Source organism: Nicotiana tabacum, chromosome 15, assembly GCF_000715075.1.
Source record: "Nicotiana tabacum cultivar K326 chromosome 15, ASM71507v2, whole genome shotgun sequence".
In the NCBI taxonomy this organism is placed as follows: Eukaryota; Viridiplantae; Streptophyta; class Magnoliopsida; order Solanales; family Solanaceae; genus Nicotiana; species Nicotiana tabacum.
Window position 1 is genome coordinate 125,502,902 of NC_134094.1, and position 16,746 is coordinate 125,519,647.

Here is a 16,746-nt window from a genome sequence, read left to right on the forward strand (position 1 = left end):
TCTCGTGGCTAGCCGTGGCATCGATCATACGATCGATATTGGGCAAAGGAAAAGAATCCTTAGGGCATGCTTTATTTAGGTCTTTATAATCTACACACATTCTAAGTTTGTTTCCCTTCTTAAGGACTACCACCACATTTGCTAAACATTTGGGGTGCTTTACTTCCCGAATGGATCCTATTTTGAGAAGTTTGGTTACCTCGTCCTTGATGAAGGCATGTTTGACCTCGGATTGGGGCCTTCTTTTTTGCTTCACCGGATGGAATTTTGGATCCAAGCTTAGTCTATGAGTGGTGATTTCCGGTGGGATCCATGTCATGTCAAGATGGGACCAAGCGAAACAATCCATGTTAGCTATAAGAAATTGAATAAGCTTTTTCCTGAGCTCGGGATTTAGCCCTGTGCCCAGGTATACCTTTTGTTCGGGAAGATATTCGATTAGTGTGATTTGATCCAGTTCTTTGATCGTTGATTTGGTAGCGTCGGAATCATCGGGGACCATGAAGGATCGAGGGATCCTATAATCATCATCTTCGCTAGTCTCCTGCTTCTCTAGTTGGGTCAAGGCTGGCGTTTGTTATTGCTATTTGGTATCCTATTTTTCCTTCGAATTTGATCCCTTTGTCGATGAGAGTGATGATATCGGAATCTTTTCAGCGATGAAAAACATTTCCTTTATGGTTGGTTGCTCCCCGTAGATTGTTTTGATTCCCTCTGGTGTTGGGAATTTTAGAACCTGGTGAAGGTTCGAGGGCACCGCTTTCATGTTGTAGATCCACAGTCTCCCGAACAGGGCGTTATACCTCATGTCGCTCTCGATCACGTGGAACTTCATTTCTTAGATGGTCCCGGCCACGTTTACGAGCAGAGTTATCTTGCCTTTAGTAGTTTCACAAGCCATGTTGAATCAGTTTAGTACCAGGGCCGCGGGAACGACCTGGTGCTGTAGACCGAGTTGCTCTACGACCCTCGATCGAATGATGTTGGCCGAACTACCTGGATCAATCAACACACGCTTAACTTGAGTTTTATTCATGAGTACAGATATTATCAGTGCATCGTTATGGGGCTGCATAATTCCTTCTGTGTCTTCGTCGTTCAAGGACAAGGTTCCTTTTGGTATGTAATCCTGAGCCCGAGATCGCTTCTCCCTTATGATCGATACCTTAGTGCGTTTAAACATTGGCCCTTGGGGAACATCGGTCCCTTCGATAATCATGTGAATAATGTGTTGCGGCTCTTCTTGCTCGTTTTGTCTATTGAGCTCTCTGTTTTTGAAGTGATTCTTGGCCCGATCACTTAAAAATTCTCGAAGGTGCCCTTCATTGAACAACCGGGCTAATTCATTGAACAACCGGGCTACTTCTTCTCTCAACTGCCTGCAAACTTCCGTTCTGTGGCCATGGGTACCATGATACTTGCACATTTGATTTGGATTTCTCTGGGTTGGATCAGTCTGTAGAGGTCGAGGTGATTTAGTATCTTTGATGCATCAGATAGCCGATACGATGGCGGATGCATCAATGTTGAATTTATACTCTGACAATCGCGGTGCTTCTTTAGGTCTGGTATGCATGTCGAAACCATTCTTGCTCATCAGCCCTCGAGACCCTTGGCCTCGATCACTTCTCCTTTCACCTCGTACGAAGTTGCGTCCCGGTCCGCTACCCCTACGATCTCCATTATACGGCTGGTATCGGTCCCTGTTCAACCTCGGTTCTCGATCGATGTCCCTTTTGATAACAGACCCAGAAGGGGCCCCAAACTGGTCATCTTCGACTCTAATCTTCAATTGATATCGATTATGTACATAGGCCCAGGTAACAGCCGGGTACTCAATCAAGTTCTACTTCAACTGCTGTGAAGCCATTGAGCTTCGTTCGTTTAGTCCTTGGGTGAAATCTTGAATGGCCCAATCGTCTGTGACCGGTGGTAGATCCATTCATTCCATTTGGAAACGAGATACAAACTCTCTTAGCATCTCGTTATCTTTTTGTCTTACCTTGAAAAGGTCCGACTTCGTGGTCTCGACCTTTATGGCTCCGGCGTGTGCTTTTACAAAAGAATCTACAAGCATGGCAAAAGAATCGATAGAGTTATGTGGTAAATTATGATACCATATCATTGCTCCCTTTGACAAGGTTTCTCCGAATTTCTTTAATAATATGGATTCGATCTTGTTGTCCTCTAGATCGTTCCCTTTAATGGCACACGTGTAAGAGGTGACATGTTCGTTGGGGTCGGTCGTTCCATTATATTTAGGAATCTCGGGAATGCGAAACTTCTTGGGGATCAGTTTGGGAGCTGCGCTCGGGGGAAAAGGCTTTTGTACAAACTTTTTGGAATCCAAAACCTTCAATATTGGTGGTGCCCCCGGGATTTGATCAACCCTAGAATTATTAGTTTCTACTTTCTTGTCGTTTGCTTCAATCCTCTTTTCTCCTGACTCTATCTATTTTGTCAGTTCCTCGAGCATCTTTATAATTTTAGGGTTAGTCCCCGATTCTTGTTCATTTGACCTTACTACAGGTGGCCCCGTTCTGTGGGTGACTTCCTGGATTGGACCGGGCTCAGACCTACTCGGTGCTTGGGTTTAGCTCTGTAATTGAGCTATCGCTACCTGTTGAGCTTGCAACATTTCGAAAATCATACGCAGGTTGATCCCGTCTTCTCCAACATTTTGGGTATTTCGAACTGCAGATCGGGTTCCACCATGAATGCTATTTTCGGGATCGGAATGTAGGTTCGCTTCAATGGCCACATGCGAATTAACGTCAATTGGATCCACGGCCCGAATTCCAACAAGGTCAACGGGTGGCCTTTCATCCCCGAGCATCACATTGATATTCGCATCTTGATGGCCAGATTCGCTGTCGATAAGTAGGGCCATTAATCGAGAGTTCGTCATTTTTAGCCTGAAATCAAAGATACTTCCAAGAGCAAGTGTAAAATAGTGTGTTTTACAGAGATTTGTATTAAATAACTACTATTATCCTTAGCCCCACGGTGGGCGCCAAACTGTTTACCCGAAAAACGGATAGCAATTGAATTTATACGTAGTTCTAAGGATACGTGGTATAACTTGGTACAAATTAAAAAAAATAAGTAAATGAATATCGAAATTAGCTGTAAAAGAAATAAATGCAAACCTAAATTGAATGGAGAGTGATTGATAAAAGAACAATATGACTCAATATCAAAGCCCAGAAAAGGATAGTATTTGCTTGGTGTTCTATAAATCTTAATGAATTTGATCCCTTCTACAAATGATAATAACCCTTAATATAGTGAGAAAATCCTATTTTGGATATAATTAAAAATACATAGTGGGGATCCCATGATAGATTAATTAATTAGCTTCTCCTTGATTCGCGTCGTGATTTACGCCGAGATTCTCCCCTTTATTGCGGCTATAACGGGTTTTTTGTTTCTTGGCTCGATCTCGATCTTGATTGATTTCTGGGGATCGAGCTCGATCTTGACTGATCTCTATTTGTTCGACCTCGGCGTCTCGAGCTCGATCTTGACCGATCTCGATCTGGATTAATTTTTGGGGCTCGAGCTCGACAACCAAACTTCGCATCATGGCTCGATATTACAATGATGAATCTCGATTCATCATGTTCCAATCTCGAAGGGCAAATTCGGATTTGACCATATACACCAAGCTTTATGTTCCTGAAGCATAATGAGATTTTACTCCTTGGTGTCAATTATTGGTTCTTTAGACTTTTGTTGTTCTCATGATTCATGAAGTTTTTGGCTTAATAGATTTCACGTTACATCAATTAAATTAATTTGTTTTTCATCAGAAAGCCTCAGCTTTAGGTGCTAACAAGAGGTACCAATTGAACAACATGATTAATTGAAATGGAAATTAAAATTTTACAAACTTGAATGAAATTAAAGATTCGCGAATAACCTTGTGACAACTAGGATAAGTTTCGAAAATCCAATTGCTTAGATTTGTTTTATACTAATTTATAGTTATGATCATTCCTACCCTTTAAGGAGGAATAGGTTCGTATATGAGGATTTAGTTGCATGTATATAATTATGATACAGTCTAGGAGAACCCCACCCTAAAAGCTAGTAACCATCAAGGGGAGAGAGCTCAAGGTTATATAATCACACATCAAGACATACAATACTGTGGGACTCAAATTTCATATCTTCCAATGGACCATAACAAACTATCACACTCCGCATATGTCATGCTTGACATCTATAAGCTAGACATTTCTAGCCCCGGGCATATACTACATTATCAATGTCACCATCCAAGGCATGATGGGTACGGAGGGTGGTAGGTGGCTCTAATACTATTGATACAATCCAGGGAAAATCATACCTTCAAAGCTAGCTATTAAGGTGGGAGAGCCCAAGGCTATACAAATGTCACATCAGCATATTAGAATACTGATGTGGAACTCAAGTACCATATCTTGCAATGGACCATAATAAATTACAAACTAAAAATAATAAGGAAATTCACAAAATATTAAGCTAGCATTTGGACATAGATTTGGTTGAAACTTGAAAAAATAAGGATGGTCAGAAAAATTATGTTTGAAAATTGAAATTGTATTTGAACATGCATTTTACTTGAATTTTCTTTTTGGAGTTTTGTGAGTAGAACACTTCAAAAACTACTCTAGAGTTGTTTTTGGAATTTGAAGAACTTGTTTTCAAAATTTATCAAAAATTGTTAAAATTTATAAACAAACAAATATTTGAAAATAAAATTTAGAAAAAAACTCTCAAATTTTATGGTCAAAGGGAGCTTAGTAAACTCACTCTATCTTTACCAAATTACTTTAGTACAGATGAACACCAGCAGTAGGAAGAACTGCTTTGTCATGTCAAAGTTTCTTGATTAAATGTAGGGTAGAAGAGTTAAGGTTTAGCCAGGCACTTTAAATGGAAATGGGGCCCATGAAAATCTAGTGCCATAGATACCATATCAATTATCAAGTCTTTTGACCACACACAAAAAAAATCACAAAAGATCACAAGAAGTGAGTAGAAAGTAGTTGAAATTGAAACTGATGGAGTTGGAAAACATAAGGAAAGTGCACATGGAACATTCGTATAAAGCAGGAAATGGACAGTCGACTCCCAATTCATTGATTTGGACTGATTTGGTTTATATAAAGTGAAGCAAAGCAAGAAAGATGGATGTCATCACTATGACAAAGAAAGAGGGAGAGAGAGAGCATGTGTAACACCTTCTTGGCTTTGGTATAGTATTTTTTGGTTAGGTCCCGTGTCTAGTATTTATTTTGGGACCTGATTAAATATTTGAATTCACGTCGAATAATTTACTTGAGGGATAAAGCGTTTTCTATCAAAGATGACTTCGTACCCCAAGGCTCGAACCTCATAGCTATAATTAAGAATGAAAGCGGAGCCATGAACCCCCTTCATCGAAAGTACACTATTATATGTAAGATTAAAATTATTTTTTATGAATATATAGTATATTTGATTCCTCTTTATCTCTTTATGTGTTTAATTCTTTATATTTTGAATTTTTTTTAATAAAATTCAGGTTCCACTACTATTTTCCACTTCAGCAGAAGTTGTCTATTATATCATATACTACCATATAGTGTGGGGTTCTCCTTTCTTAAATGGTCCAGCCCACAAGACCACAACCCTTCACGTTGGTGGAGCCACATTCAACCAAGGTGAGTCAAATGACATTTTTTCGAGAAAATTACACTATATTGTTGGATAAATTTTTTTGTTTTATATATATTTACTATATATTGACTCCTTTTAATTTTTTGACGTGTTTAATTTTTTATATCATGACATCCCTCAGTGAAAATTCTGACTCCGTCCGTAACCCTTCATACCACCTTCATCTTCTATATTAAAAAAAAAAAAAAAAAAAGGAGTCCTAGTTCTCACAACGCAAAGAACTACCAAACCCCACACCCCTTTCTTTTACTACTTGGTAGTTGCATATTCCCAACGCAAAAGAACCTAAACAGAAAAGGAATTAAGAGAATCAATGCGCTAGAACAAGAAAAGAACTAAAGAGTAAGTTACAATTTAGTTTTCTTTTTTGTTTGTAGTTTTATGTATGCCTCTACAACCGGGCTTCATAATAATAAAATCACAAATTTAAAGACTACCAAGATATACTTTTTACTGCTTATTAGTGTATACGGTCAAAATAGATTTCGGCCTTAGCACGTTCGATCGAGTTCGAACGACGATTTATCGGAGTAAGATCCTGAGCGTGGAACGAACTAACCTCGAACCCGGAAAGCCGATCTGTGTCGAGGTCGATATCATTATCGAGCTCGAATCAAAATCAAACCATGATGCAGAGTAGATCTATGTTCTGACAATCCAGAAACCAACCAACATTGACCTCGAATCAATTCGAGGGCTCGAACCAGGATCCGGCTCGAACCAAGGTCACGAGTTCGAGCCGAAATCAAGTCCTAACCAAAATCGAGGATTCTAAGCAGGATCGAGCTCGCAGACAAAAGCCGTTGCAATCCCACTAGAGAGAATCGTAGCAGAGATTATGGAAAAGCTGACTTATCGTGGGTCTCCCACTGAATGTTTATTTTATTATGCTTAGAGCCTAATCCATCCACTATAAAAGGGCTTGGTTACCATTTCTGTAGGACAAGTTTTTTCTGAGGCTTACATTATAATAAAAGTGCTATATCCTTCTACAGTAAAAAATCGCTCTTTCAGACTCCTTAGATTGATTCTATTTGTTGAACCCTAAGATTCATTATTCCTGATAGCCTTATCTATTTTGCATTCTCTCCAATCTATATTTACATTTTTATTTATCCTTCCATTTTGTATTAAGTTACACCGTATATCCTCGGAACTGCATATAAATTCAACTCTATCCATTTTTCGGGTAAACAGTTTGGAGCCCACCGTGGGGACGAGGATAACAATGGTCATTTGATACAAATCTGAAAAAATACGCCATTGTGCTTTGCACTTATTCCGAAAACATCTTGAATTTCGGATCAGCTACGAATAACCACCAATCAAATGGCTTCACCGATCGATTATGAAGCCGGCCTTCAAGATGAAACCAACAACTTGGCACCCGAGGCTCGAATCGAAGTACCCAAAATTCGAGCCGAAATACCATTGGATGTCAATTCACAAATAGCTTTGGAGGCGAACCAGCGTTCCGAACCGGAAAGAAGCATTTAGGGCGGTACTTGATCCGTAGCCCGAGACACCCAAAACGCGGGAAAAATTGAGGCCAGCTTACGTATGATCTTCGAGATGCTACAAGCCCAACAAGTAGCGATAGCTCAGCTACAGAGCCAAACTCGCGCATAAAGCAGGCCGGATTCCAATCCACTTCGAGAAGTCACCCCCAGAACAGAGCCCGCCATAGTGAAATCTAACAAGCTAGAATCGAGGACTACTCCCGGAATTACTAAATTGCTCGAGGAACTCACAAAACGAGTCGAAGCCAACGACAAGAGGGTGAAAACGTACAATGCCAGGGTCGATCAAATCCCGAGGGCTCCACCGATGATAAAGGGGCTTGATTCAAAAAAATTCATACAAAAGCCTTTTCCGTCGAGTGCGGCACCTAAGCCAATCCCCAAAAATTTCCGTATGCCCAAAATTCCCAAATATAACAGTACGACCGATCCTAACGAACATGTCACCTCTTACACATATGCCATAAAAGGCAACGAATTGGAGGACGATGAGATCGAATCTGTGTTATTGAAAAAGTTCGGGGAGACCCTCTCGAAAGGAGCGATGATCTGGTACCACAATTTACCGCCGAATTCCATCGATTATTTTGTCATGTTAGCAGATTCGTTCATAAAGGCACATGCTGGTGCCATAAAGGTTGCAACGAGGAAATTAGACCTCTTCAAAGTAAAGCAAAGGCAGCATGAAATGCTAAGGGAATTCGTATCCCGATTTTAAATGGAACGCATGGAATTACCCCCGGTCACAGACGATTGGGCCGTACAAGCTTTCATCCAAGGGTTGAACGAGCTAAGTTCGACAGCATCACATCGGCTGAAAGAAAATTTGATCGAGTATCCGGCGATAACTTGGGCAGATGTACACAACCGATATCAATCAAAAATTAGGGTCGAGGATGATCAGTTGGGAGCTCCGTACGGACCCGCTCATCAGAACAGGACAGTTATTAAAAACCAAAAGGAGATTGACAGAGAACAAAGGTAGAACAGAGACCGATATCGACCGTACGTCGCAGATCGGGTGAATAACGGTTCAACACACAATGCAGTTCGGAAAAATCGAAGGATTGATCGAGGACAAAATTCTCGGGGGCTTATGAGTAAGAGCGGCTTCGATAAATATGTCGATCCTATAGAAACACCTCGATTATCATAATATAACTTCAGCGTTGGTGCATCCGCTCTCGTGTCAGCCATCGGACGCATCAAAGACACTAAATGGCCTCGACCAATGCAGACCGATCCTGCCCGAAGAAATCCCAATCAAACGTGTGAATATCATGGTACCCATGGCCACAGGACGTAAGATTGCAAGCAACTAAGAGAGGAAATAGCTCGCTTATTTAACAAAGGGCACCTTCGGGAATTTCTGAGTGATAGGGAGAAGAACCATTTTAAAAGCAGGGATTTCAGCAAGAAGAACCGCAGCACGTCATCCACATGATCATCGGCGGCATCGATACCCCTCAGGGACCAATGCTTAAACGCACTAAAACATCGATGGTGAGGGAAAAGCGATCTCGGACTCAAGATTACGCACCCATGGGGACTCTGTCCTTTGATGATGAAGATGCAGAGGGGGTCATCCAACCTCATAACGACGCACTGGTAATATCTGTACTCATGAATAAAACTAAAATTAAGCGTATGTTAATCGATCTAGGTAGCTCGGCCAACATCATTCGATTGAAGGTAGTAGAGCAGCTCGGCCTACAGGATCAGATCGTACTCGCAACTCTGGTCCTAAACGGGTTCAATATGGCATGCGAAACCACCAAAGGTGAGATAATCCTACCAATAAACGTGGCCGGAACTATCCAGGAAATAAAGTTTCACGTGATCGAAGGCGATATGAGATATAATGCCCTTTTTGGAAGGCCATGGATCCACAACATGAGAGTTGTGCCTTCGACCCTACACCAGGCTCTCAAGTTCCCGACGTCGGGAGGTGTCAAAACGGTGTACGGAGAACAACCAGCCGCAAAAGAAATGTTCGCCGTCGATGAAGCTAAACCAATGTCCTCTCTTTCACCGATAAAAGGATCGGGCCCGGAAGGAGAACGAGACACCAAATAGCAATCACAAGCATCGGCTTCAACCCAGCCAGACAACTAGAAAATCAAAGAGGATGATGATCAAAGGGTCCCTCGATCTTTCGTGATTCCCGATGACTCCGACGCCACCAAATCAACAATCGAGGAGCTAGAGCAAGTCATATTAATCGAGCACTGGCCCGAGCGAAAGGTATACTTGGGAACGGGGTTAAGCCCCGAACTCAGTAAGAAACTCGTTCAATTTCTTATCGATAACATCGATTGTTTTGCCTGGTCCCATTTAGATATAACAGGGATCCCGTCGGACATAACGACGCATCGGCTAAGTTTGGACCCCGGGTTCAAACCGGTGAAGCAAAAGAGAAGACCCCAGTCCGAGAGAAAGCACACATTCATAAAGGACGAGGTAACCAAGCTTCTCAAAGTAGGGTCCATTCGGGAGGTGAAATATCCCGAATGGCTAGCCAACATAGTTGTAGTCCCTAAAAAGGGGAACAAACTTAGAATGTGTGTGGACTATAAGGATTTGAACAAAGCATGCCCCAAAGATTCCTTTCCGCTGCCCACCACGGCCGGCCACGAGATCCTCACTTTTCTCAATGCCTATTCCGGGTATAATCAAATCCAGATGAACCTGGAGGACCAGGAAAAGACTTCATTTGTCACCAAATATGGAACGTATTATTATAACGTGATGCAATGGAATAAAATGTTCGAAGAACAAATAGGAAAAGCAATGGAAGTTTATATTGATGACATGTTAGTTAAGTCCCTGCACGCAGAGGACCATTTGACTCATTTGCAGGAAACGTTCAAGATTTTAAGGAAATACAACATGAAGCTCAACCCCGAGAAATGTGCTTTCGGGGTCGGTTCGGGCAAGTTCCTCGGCTTCATGGTGTCACATCGGGGAATAGAGATTAACCCCGAAAAAATCAAGGCCATCGAAGACATCGTCGTTGTGGACAGCATGAAGGCCGTACAAAGGCTAACGGGTCGAATTGCAGCCTTGAGCCAGTTCATCTCAAGATCATCTGACCGAAGTCACAAATTTTTCTCTCTACTCAAAAAGAAGAATGATTTTGCTTGGACCCCGGAGTGCCAACAAGCATTAGAGGAGCTAAAGCGATATCTATCAAGCCCACCACTACTTCACACTCCAAAAACAGACGAGAAACTTTGATTGTACTTGGCAGTATCGGAAGTCGCCGTAAGCGGTGTCCTAGTTCGAGAAGATCAAGGTACGCAATTTCCCGTTTATTATACGAGTCGAACCTTAGTAGAAGCGAAAACTAGATATCCGCTCCTAGAAAAATTGGCACTTGCGCTAATAAGCGCTTCAAAAAAGTTAAGGTCGTACTTTCAATGTCATCCCATATGTGTGTTAACCACTTACCCGCTTCGTAATTTTTTGCACAAACCCGAGTTATCAGGCCGACTGGCCAAATTGGCTATCGAACTTAGTGGGTACGATATCGAATATCAACCCCGCACGGCCATCAAGTCTCAAATTTTAGCAGACTTCGTGGCCGATTTCATGCCAACCCTCGTACCCGAAGTCGAAAAAGAACTATTGAAATTAGGTACATCATCGGGGGTATGGATCCTTTTTACGGACGGAGCTTCGAACGTAAAAGGGTCCGGGCTGGGCATAGTTTTGAAACCACCCACGGGTAGCACTATTAGGCAATCTATTAAAACTATCAGGTTGACTAACAACGAGGCCAAGTATGAAGCCATGATTGCAGTTCTCGAGCTAGCTAGAAACTTGGGAAAAGAAGTCATTGAAGCCAATTGCGACTCCTTGCTGGTGGTGAGTCAAGTAAACAAAACCTTCGAAGTTTGAGAAGGAAGAATGCAAAGGTATTTAGATAAACTACTTGTCACTTCGCACCATTTCAAACAATGGACTTTACGGCATATACCAAGGGAACAGAACAATGAGGCCGATGCGCTTGCGAATTTGGGGTCGTCGGTCGAGGTAGATGATTCGGGCTCGGGGAATGTTGTTCAACTTTCGAGATCGGTAATCGAAGAAGGTCACGCCAAAATAAATTCTACAAGCTTAACCTGGGATTGGAGAAACAAGTATATTGAATACTTGAAGAGCGGAAAACTCCCATCGGACCCTAAAGATTCCAGAACCCCACGGACTAAAGCTGCTCGATTCACGTTGTCTTCGGATGGAGTGCTGTATCGAAGAACGTTCGATAGACCATTGGTAGTATGCCTGGGTCCGGGGGATACCGATTACGTCCTACGGGAAGTGCACGAGGGTACTTGCGGTAATCACTCTGGAGCCGATACATTAGTCCAAAAAATAATCAGAGCAGGGTATTATTGGATCGATATGGGCAAAGATGCGAAGGAATTTGTTCGTAAATGTGACAAATGTCAAAGGTTCGCACCAATGATCCACTAGCCCGGAGAGCAACTCCACTCAGTCCTATCCCCGTGGCCATTCATGAAATGGGGAATGGATATCGCCGGCCCTCTGCCATCGACCCCAGGTAAAGCCAAATTCATTTTATTTATGACTGACTATTTTTCTAAATGGGTTGAAGCGCAGGCGTTCGAGAAAATAAGAGAGAAAGAAGTTATAGACTTTATTTGAAATCATATCATATGCCGATTTGGGATACCCGCCGAAATAGTATGTGAAAATGGAAAACAATTCGTTGGTGGCAAAGTAACAAGATTCATCGAAGACCACAAGATAAGAAGGATACTATCGACGCCATATCACCCAGTGGAATGGGCAGGCCGAATCAACAAACAAAATTGTCATTCAAAACTTAAAGAAGAGGTTGAACGACACTAAAGGGGGATGGAGAGAAATCCTGCCCGAAGTCCTTTGGGCATATCGGACAACGTCAAAATCCAGTACAGGGGCGACCCCATTCTCCTTAGTATATGGGTCCGAAGCATTGATACCCTTCGAAGTTGGTGAACCCAGTGCCAGATTTCGATTCGCGATGGAAGAATCAAATAACGAGGCTATGAATACAAGCCTCGAACTATCGGACGAAAGACGAGAAGCTGCTCTCGTCCAATTGGCCGCCCAAAAGCAGCGAATCGAAAGATATTATAATCGAAGAACCAAGCTCCGCCATTTCAAGCCTAGGGACTTAGTGTTGAGAAAAATTACCATCAATACCCAAAATTCGAATGAAGGGAAACTAGGACCGAATTGGGAAGGACCATATCAGGTGCTCGAGAACATCGGAAAGGGATCATACAGGCTCGGCATTATAAACGGCAAACAGCTATCAAGCAGCTGGAATATATCACATCTAAAATGGTACTACTGCTAAGGTACAACCTTTCCATATTCGTTTATATCTCAAAACTGACCCCTGCAGAAGTTCGAACAAGGGCTAAGACGGATCTCTCGCTTGAAAGCTCGCGTTGCACTCTTTTTTCCTTAGACCGGTTTTTATCCCAAATGGGTTTTTCGGCAAGATTTTTAATGAGGCAACCATTGATCGTGCAACATTTACAATAATATCCGAGGTCTCGCAAGAAAGTTATTTCACAACAGGGTCCCAATAGGAAAAATTGTAAGATCCAAATAGTCAAAGCGAACCATGCTCATATAGATTGGCCCGAACCCGGGCGTGTAATAACGTGCGAAGAAAGTTCTCTTCTTTATCGGCATCTTATATCCAATGAAAATTCCTCTATTTTGAGATTTATTATGCAATCAGAATTAAGATAAACTCGACGACTAAGCCTACGGGCTATTTTTATTTCGAGTTCGAGCAAACACTCACTCGACCATTACGCCTACGGGCTACACTACTTCGAGTTTGAATCATTCACTCGACTAAGCCTACGGGCTATTTTTATTTCGAGTTCGAGCAAACACTTACTCGACCATTATGCCTACGGGCTACACTACTTCGAGTTCGAATCGTTCACTCGACTAGGCCTACGGGCTATTTTTATTTTGAGTTCGAGCAAACACTCACTCGACCATTACGCCTATAGGCTACGTTACTTCGAGTTCGAATCATTTCACTCGACTAAGCCTACGGGCTATTTTTATTTCGAGTTCGACCAAACACTCACTCGACCATTACGCCTACGGGCTACTTTTATTTAGAGTTCGAGCAAACACTCACTCGACCATTACTACGTTACTTTGATTTCGAATCATTTCACTCGACTAAGCCTACGGGCTATCTTTATTTCGAGTTCGACCAAACACTCACTCGACCATTACACCTACGGGCTACTTTTATTTCGAGTTCGAGCAAACACTCACTCGACCATTACGCCTACGGGCTACATTACTTCGAGTTCGAATCATTCACTCAACTAAGCCTACGAGGTCCAAATTTGATTAAGTTGTTTAAATCATTGTGAAAATATTCATAAGGCGTGAATAAAGTCCTCACAAGACGGGAAATAAAAACAGTAGCAAGTCGGCAAAAAGGGAGATATGTCTATATACAAATTTATCTGCATGGGTGATTACAACGTAAAAACTGAGAACTAAACTTCTCGACCAGGAGCGGTCTCTTCTTTATCAAGTTCCCCCCATTTTCGGATCCACTCTCGCTCCCATCGTCATCGTCATCGTCATCGCTATCCGAAACCAGAGCTTCAGCATCGACTTCGAGTTCTTTGGCCCTTTTTATCTCTTCAGCGAGATCGAAGCCACAAGCATGAATCTCCTCGAGAGTTTCCCTTCTGGATCGGCACTTAGCAAGTTCGGCGACCCAATGCGATCGAATATCGGCGGACTCGGCTGCCTCTCTTGCCTGGACTTGGGCAGCTTCAGCATCGGCCCGATAGACGGCCACGAGCGCATCTGCATTGGCCTTTGCCTTTTTGGCATCGAATTCGGCCTTGGCAAGTACAGAGGCCAACCGAGCCTCAAGCTCCTCAATTCTTCTTGCTTGAACCAGGCCATTTTCCTTCATTTTCTGAAGTTGGATTTCGGACGATGATAACTGGGCTCGAGCAGTCTCTTTTTCTGCAGCAAAGTGGTCCATACCTTCTTTCCACCGCAAGGACTCCGTTCTTATCACGTCGACCTCCTCACGAAGCTTCCCGATCATCTGGATTTTTTGCTGCAGCTGTGAGACCGAAATGTTAGCTATCGTTCTAGTATCAAGCCCATAGGCTTTCAAAAGCATCATTACCTGCTCAGACAAATCGGTCTGATCTCGATAAGCCTTGGCCAACGCAGCTCGGAGGTCTTTTATTTCCTCTTCTCTCTGCCCTAAGAAAAGTCTAAGGGAGTTCCTCTCGTCAGTAGCCCATTGTAGGTCGGCCACGTATTGATGCAGCTCATTCTGGGACCGAGAACATTGTTCTCGATGAACTGCCGTTGCCTACAAAGAAACAAGAAGCAAAGTTAACAAAAAACGAACATAAAGATAGTACCGACAAAATAATTTTAAAATCTCACCTGATTCAAAGCCTGCCGCAATCCGTGAAAAAGATCTAATTCATCACCGGCACCGGCACCGGCAATGTCCTCAATGCCGGTAAACAGGTCACGAAACAGATCTTCTTCATCGTGAGGCATGTCTAGATCGAGGGCTCCCAGAGCTTGAGCTTCCCGAATCACCCCTGTGGAAAAAGCGGGAAAGCTAGGCGAATCCTCGATCGCTGCTGCCCCAAATGACTCGCTTGGAACGTTCCCCTCAGTTCGAAGGGGTTCGAGGGGATCTTCGATCATATCCCCTGCCGGTTGACTCCGATGAGATGCATCTTCGATATTCGACAGTTCAGGGACTGTACTCAAATCTTTCTCCGGTATATCTTCAGTTCGGGGCGGAGCCTCATAGAGCATCATCGATCCAGCCGGCGATGAAGCATCGATGGTTCTCTTCATTCGGACCGCCAGCGCGGACACATCATTCTCTTCTTCTTCTTCTTCTTCTTCTTCTTCTTTATCCCTTAGACGCAGAACGGATTCCACGGTCAAAGGAATGACATTCTTGTTCGGCTTACAAGCCGTCCTCTTCTTCGATTTTGGATATTCGGGAACCGAGGCTCTCTTCCTTTTATTTTCCTTCACCGACTTTGGGATAGAGGCCGAAATTTCCTCCTCATTAGACAAGGGCCTCAAGACCGCGTCTTTACCCAAACCTGCATATGGGAAACCTTATAAAAAATATTTTAAAAAATGCCTCGTTCGGATCATCAGAGTCCGAGAAATGAGCTTACCGTGATTTTTGGCCTCCCACCGACCCTTTGACAAATCACGCCATGAGCGCTCGGTGTATGTGGAGGTCGAAACAAGGGCTCGTACCCAGTTCTTGAGATCGAGAACTGCTCCGGGCATCCAGGGAACCGCTACATCACAACAACAACAAAAAGGGGGGGAGTGTCGATATGAGAATAAATGAAAGAACAAAATAGAAGCAACAGCAAGATCACACTTACATTTCATATTCCACTCCTCGGGAAAGGGCATCTTTTCAGTCGGAATCAGGTCCGAAGTCCTTACTCGAACGAACCTGCCCATCCAACCCTGGTCCCTGTCCTCGTCAATACTCGAGAACAAATCCTTGGTAGCCCGACGCTGGAGTTTTATTAACCTTCCTCGAAAAAGTCGAGGACGGTACAATCGGATAAGATGATCGAGGGTGAACGACATCCCCTCGATTTTGCTCACAAAATATCAAATCAGGATAACGATCCGCCACAAAGAAGGATGGACCTGGCCTAGGGTTACCTGATATTGTCGACAGAAGTCAATAATGACGGAATCGAGGGGACCCAAAGTGAAAGGGTAAGTATACACATTCAAAAACCCTTTCACGTAAGAAGTGATATCTTCGTCAGGGGTAGGAATTAGTATTTCTTTTTCACCCCAATTGCAATCCTTCTTTAACTGATCGAGGTGCTTCTCGGTTATCGAACACATGTATCTCGATACCAGCTCACATCGGCCAGGGACCGATGAACCTTTATCGACCTTAAAATCTGAAGTAAGGACACATGCCCCGGGAACACACTCCTCAGGCCGTGGTTTCGCTGGCATCTCGTCGGCAGCACACTGTGAAGATGAAGCTTTCTCTCTCTGAGGAATAGTTTGCGATATTTCCGCCATTTTTGAATTCAAAGGTGAGGAATAAAAGGAAGTGATAAAGATTTGGTAGAATTGAAGAGGGGTTTTTTGCTGAAAGAAATCACAGATTTACTGGTAAGTTGGAGAGTACGAAGAAGAACTTAGGGAAATTTGGAAGATAGAAGATGTAAAAGTGGTAAAAGATAAAAGAAAGGGTTATTTATAGGTTCAAGCGATGGCGGTCCGGTATCAGCAGTGCCGGCTACCGCCTAGCATGCATTAAATGCCTTGAAAGACTAAACCGACGGGACAGCTACCAGATGCGTCATGATCGAACCCGATGGAAACAGGATATAATCCGAACGAGCTGTAAGAAATCATATCGTTTCTCGCCACACTCTTTCCGAGAAACGAGGGGACTATCTGTATACGGTCG